Source organism: Balaenoptera physalus, assembly GCF_965194825.1.
Source record: "Balaenoptera physalus genome assembly, chromosome: 7".
NCBI lineage: Eukaryota > Metazoa > Chordata > Mammalia > Artiodactyla > Balaenopteridae > Balaenoptera > Balaenoptera physalus.
Window position 1 is genome coordinate 64,068,690 of NC_138886.1, and position 6,000 is coordinate 64,074,689.

At 44.0% G+C, this 6,000-nt stretch overlaps 1 long non-coding RNA gene across 3 annotated transcripts in view; it reads left to right on the top strand.

Annotated features, from left to right (window-relative positions):
- Positions 1 to 5,344, top strand: part of LOC309663683 — a 43,029-nt gene extending 37,685 nt beyond the window's left edge. For all 3 annotated transcript variants that reach the window (XR_014265401.1, XR_014265402.1, XR_014265403.1), the window contains exon 3: positions 4,041 to 5,344. This is a non-coding gene — a long non-coding RNA (uncharacterized lncRNA). The remainder of the gene's footprint in view (positions 1 to 4,040) is intronic.
- The last annotated feature ends 656 nt before the right edge of the window (positions 5,345 to 6,000 follow it).

Genomic DNA, 6,000 nt, shown 5'->3' on the forward strand with positions numbered 1-6,000 from the left:
GATGCTTAAGCCGGTCCCTTTGGGTAGGTGTCTACCTCCAAAGGCTGATCTGAGACTGTTTAGGGGCAGGAGCGGTGGTGAGGGTGAACACCGGGGGGCATGAGCTTCCCAGAACCAGTCATTTCATTTGTTTGTTATTATTTTTTGAGTGGAAGGCAGGGGTATTAGAGGACGGATATGATCGTTTTTCCAGGGAGCTAGTCCTGTCGTTGAAGCTCCTTCATTCTGGAAGAATCTTTAGAAACATCCTCAGTTGAGGGGCCTCCAAGTGAGAGCAAATGATAAGCTGCGGCCACGGTCTCCTAAGCTTTGCAGAGGAAGAGCTGCTGGGGAGGGGGTCTGGTGTCTCTGAAAAGCCCGTCTACAAACATGCCCAGAGCCCGGTGACATGCACAGATATGAGATGGGACGGAGGGAGACTGTGAGCGTCAGGCAAGAAGAAGAAAACGGTTTTAAAGTGAATGAAGGGAGCTGGGGAGTGGGCGGGTTACAGAGAGAAACCATGAAAGGAGGGCAAGGCAGATTTTCGTGGAGGCCTAGCCGGGCTGCAGAGCTTGCCTTCAATGCCGGTGTCAGGACAAAGGAGGCTGCGCCCCCTGGTGGCAGACCGGCAGCCGGCGCCCGCACGCTACGGCGGAGACCGGGCGGCCAGACCCAGGGACCAGCTGGAAAAGTCGGCGGGTCAGATGCCTTTTCTTCTGTTTGCTAAGGGAGTTGAAGTTGAAATAGCCTTTGCTTTCTCAACTCTGCAGTCTAAATAGAGACGCTGGTATAAAGAGAGCGGGTTTTGTGATTTTGGTATGCAGTTTAGGCCGACAGGACAATGCCTGTTTGGAAGTAGCCTGGTGGGGTGGGAACTGCCCTGGCCGGGAGAAAAGACCTGCGTTTTAGGTGGAGTGCTGGTCTGGAGCGAGTCTTTAAAAATTTAAGAACCTCCTTTTCCTGGTCTTAACACAAACGGGGATACAGTAAGATGTTCTGAAGGTCTTTTCCAAGCTCTAATACTGGGGTTTATGAGATAATCATTACTCTTTTCCCAGAGCCTTGCACATTTGACATGATTTTTTTCTATTGACACACAGGTGCAAATGTTACATGTTTCGGCATCATACGTTCCCTGGTTCTGAGCAAAGATTTTTGTGGCTCCTTTCCTTTTAAAAATGCAAAATAATCCTCTTTTCACACAGAAGCCATCCCCTCCACCTTTTGTGGAGCCTCTTGCAAAAAGCAGCAGGGTGAGCGCAGATCTTTAGTCTCTGGCTCTATTTCTTTTAAAAATAAAGTAGGAAAGTGTTGTGCTGGAAATTATGCTGCTAAGTGTTACATGTGGTAGGTGTGAATGTATGTTTCAACAGTTCCAGGCACAAGACCAAAAACTTCCCCAGAATTAGCAGAATTTTCAGCTATAATCTGGCTAACATTTCTGCAAATAGGTACAAAGACCAATTTGGAAGTATGCTGCCTCCAAGGAGCTGTATAGCTGGGTTTCCATTGAAATTTTGGGCCATCCCTTAGATGGTCAGGTGATTTTAAGTAGGATCGCTGAGAGTTCCCTCTGTTAAAACCTGCAGATCGAGTCTGAGTAGCCAGTCATACCCCACGGCAATTTCTCCTTTCTGCTCTGCACTTGAAGTCTTACCGCTATAGAATGGGTACATTTTCGTTTTCGTTTTTTAAGAAACTGATTACAGTGCTGCAAAGGATCACTTGAGTAGCAATCTTAGTTTTGCAGAGGTAGAGGGAGTGTGCAGCCATTGTCCCGTGGTAGACAGTGTCACTATGCCATGCGCTACCCCGGAGGAGCAGGTCCCTCTCTCTGAGAGAGGGGAAGCAGGAGGAAGGAGAGCAGCCCATGCAACATGGCGGATGGCAGCTGCTGAGACGGGGCTAGCGCTGTGACTTGGAGCACCGTGCCCGCTCTGAAGGGAACAGCTGTGTACTGGGCTGAATTGTGTTGTGTCCCCTCCAAAGTTCCTATGATGAAGCCCCAACCCCTAGTACCTCAGAGTGTGACTCTATTTGGAGAGAGGACCTTTAAAGATGTTACTTAGGTAACAGGAGGTCAGTGGGGTGGGCTCCCATCCAATGTGACTGCTGTCCTTATAAGAAGAGGAGATTAGGACACAGGCAGGTACAGAGGAAGGGCCTGTGAAGACACAGGGAGAAGGTGGCCATCAGTGAGAAGGCAAGCTCGAGACCGAGGCCTTAGAAAAAGCAACCCTGCTGACACCTTGATCTCAGCCGTCTAGCCTCCAGAACTGTGAGAAGATAAATTTCTGTCATTTAAGTCACTCAGTCTACGGTACTTCGTTATGGTAGCCCTAGCGAACTAATACAAGCGGCAACTCGGCACCAGCCAATTCTGTGCTCCATTTAGGGATGCAAACAGAGAGTTACCACATTTTTCTAGTTTTCAAGAGAGGTTAGGAGTCTTTTGCCTTTTAACTCTTGGCAGCAGGGCTGGTGGCTTCACAGACATGCAACCTGTGCAGTCACACAGCACCTGGTACTAGGAAGGGCCTCGGTGCTTGGTTTAATGTGAAATTCTTAAACTGTGAACAAGGGGCCTGTATTTTCACGTTTCGCTGGACCCCGCAAACTATGGAGCCAGTCCTAACATGAAGTTTAAATAAAGTTTAAGGTTAAATAAAGTTTAAATAAGGCTAAGAGTATGAAACAAAATATGTCTGAGGCTGGATGCAGCATAGGACACGTGTATGAGCTTTCTTTTGCTAAATGGATTACGATTTCCCGTTCCCCCAGAATCCCTGGGAAGAAATTTGTAGAGCCCAGAGGCTTTCTGGGGGTTGGAAGAAAGGCACAGATATTCCCCAGGTGTGAGATTCTACATGAGCTAGTGTAACCCTAACCAAAAAAAAAAAAAAAAAAAAGAAACTTTTTTTTTTCAGGGATGGGCAATAAGAACGTCACAATAAGAATATGCTGAAAAAAGGGGAAGGATAAATTGGGAGACTGGGATTGACATATACACACTACTATATATAAAAGAGATAACTAATAAGAACCTGCTGTACAGCACAGGGAACTCTACTCAATACTATGTAGTGGCCTGTATGGGAAAAGAATCTTAAAAAAAAAAAAAAAAAGAGAAAGAGTGGATATATGTATATGTATAACTGAGTCACTTTGCTGTACACCTGAAACTAATACAACATTGTAAGTCAACTATATGCCAATAAAAATTAAAAAAAAAAAAAAAGAATATGTTGAGAAAGGGCCCAACACGAGGAATTAAGTGTTTGGTTTGGGATGGAGAGCTGGGTTGGGCCCTGCGTATGCCTGTTGCTGGAAGCTCTCCCAGAGCCATCCACCTGGGCACCGAGTTGGGCTTTGGGAAACTGGAACTGAGTTTCTTCCCCAGTATGACCAGCAGGACTCTGAGGGGCAGTACAGCCCACTGTATAAGCAACATGGAGACACAGCAAGTGACAAAGTGAGAGGGACTGGCTAGACCCCAGTTTTCTGCCCGCAGTTGGGGAGCAGGATTCTTTTGGGCTGAGCCAGTCCCGAGATTCTTGAGAGGTTTTCAGTTGGGCTGGGTCAGGAGTGCTGAGCTGCGAGAGGGAAATCTGGACGGCCTGTTTCAAGGTGGGCCTGAGCACGCCACTGTAAGTGAATGAGATTCCTGAGGGTCATGGTGCGTGCCATGTCGGTTGACTCTCATCTGGAGGGGAAAATTTTGCCCCTGGTGAAAGGCACATCAGTCATCAGTGAGCAGAGTCCCGGGGATATTATGGAGAGATCCTGTTTTTAAGGCTGTGCATTGATTTATAGAAGCTCACTGAAAATATTATAGCGGAATGTTTGGTCAGGAGGTCTGCTTTTCTAGTTCTATTTCTGCCTGGTACTGGCTAACTGGAGAGTGTAAATTTAAAAAAAAGTAATTTCTTATGCACATTTATGCAAACTCCCTCAGGGGAATGAGTGAAAGACTGTTTGAGACCCTCTGAATTTCTTGGAAGAAAGTTGCTGTATAAATTAATATAGAGCTTTTTTTTTTTTTTTTTTTTTAATCCCAGGTCTGCAAGACACTTGGAAGCACACTTCCCATCACGCAAGGGAGAAAATGAAGCTCTCTACTGGTCTCTATCAGAGAAGCTAAAAATTCCCCTCTCTTTTCTGCAAGTTTCCCAAACCCCATGACTCTGATTTCCAGGCCAGAGAGTAAGGTTTAATTTTTATTACTCTTTATACTTTGCATATGGAGAGTGCCTGAACGGCACTGTGAGGTACTAGTTATTATGAGCCTGTTGTGGGCAAGGCCAGGCCTTGGTGTGACAAGAAATTCAATCACACCTGCTCAGTGATCTGTGGACCCCAAGTCAGCTCTTATGTTCTCCTGACAAACAGCGCCCTCCCCCGCCCTGGAGTTGGTGAGCCGACTTCTTCTTCAGGCTGAGCCAGTCCCAGGATTCTTAAGGGGTTGGGGTAGTGACCCCAAATTTAAGAGAATTGGAATTCTCTATGTGGCATTTCTACTTTCATTCCTAAACGGTAGGGAAGGAGAACGAGCATGTGGAAAATAAGAAACCTCGCTAACAATTTTAACTTAAAAGACCACTGGGTTAAGAGAAATGAAAATTATGTCCATATAAAAACTTGTCCACAAATGTCATAGCAACATTATTCATAATAGCTGAAAAGGAGAAACAGTTCAAATGGCCGCCTGGCCACCAACTAATGAGTGGATAAACAAGATGTGGTATATCCCTACAATGGATTACTATCTGACAATAAAAAGGAATGAAATATTGACACATGCTACAACATGGATGAACCTTAAAACATTATGCTAAGTGAAGGAAGCCAGCCACAAGGGAACACCTATTGTATGATTCCATTTATATGAAGTTCCTAGGCTAGGTATATCTATAAAGACAAAAAGTAGACTATTGGTCACCAAGGGCTATATAGGTCAGGGTGGAGACATTGGAAGATGACAGTTGAGTGGGTCAGAGTTTCTTTTGGCAGGTGATGAAAATGTTCTAAAACTAATTGTGGTGAAGGTTGAACAACTCTGTGAATGTACCGAAACCACTGGATTTTGCACTTTAAATGGGTAAATTGCATGGTGTGCAAATTATGTCTCAATAAAGCTGTTAATCTTTTTTTTAATGATACTCTAAAAACGACCATTGGTTTATGTATTTTTCTGAAGTTGCTCAGCTTGAGATAAATGTGTCTAGGCTTAAAAACAGATTGTATGAACTAAGTAAAATGAGAATGTGGAAACAGTGATTTTTCTCCTAGGTAGAGAGACTGATTTGCAGAACCATGTGTAGACACAATAGTTGTACCAGTAAATGTTTTGAACTTTGCTGAACATTTTTTTCCTTAGCCTGAAATCATTAATACCTGTTTGCATGATGATACGGAAGTGGCTTTGTTGTTTTTGTCGTTTCCATGTTCCTTTCCTTTTCTTAACTAATAGCACCCCAATGTTCTCTTCAGGACCCACCCACCTCATTTTCAGTCCGTGTGGTTTGCATGTTGCTGACCCTATGCCTTAGGCTGTGTGACTCCGACCTGATCAATTAGCAAATTCTACCCAGTGGTGTTGGAGCTGGCTTATACCAGCTCATCTGAACCAACCAGTAAATTTTCAGGAATTTTGTGAGCCAGTTGTTAAACGTTATCACCATTAAAATTTAAAGTATATATATATTTATAATTAAATAAATTATATTTAAAACAAAGTTAATAGGCACTCAAAACTCATCACTTTCTAATTATTTGAATACATTATACTCTTATCTGTGCTCTTGAGGCTACTGACATCTATTGGATCTGGATGCTAGAAGTACTATATAATGGTCCGCTACTGTGCGTCTTTTCCCAACTCCAAGTTCAGTGACTTCCTGTTGATAACTTGAAGTTGGATATGGTGGCAGTATTTAAACCACGGAGGTTAGGCAAATATTATATATGAGGGCTCCCCCTTTTTTGTCAAGGAGATTGTTAAACATTTACTAGCTGTAG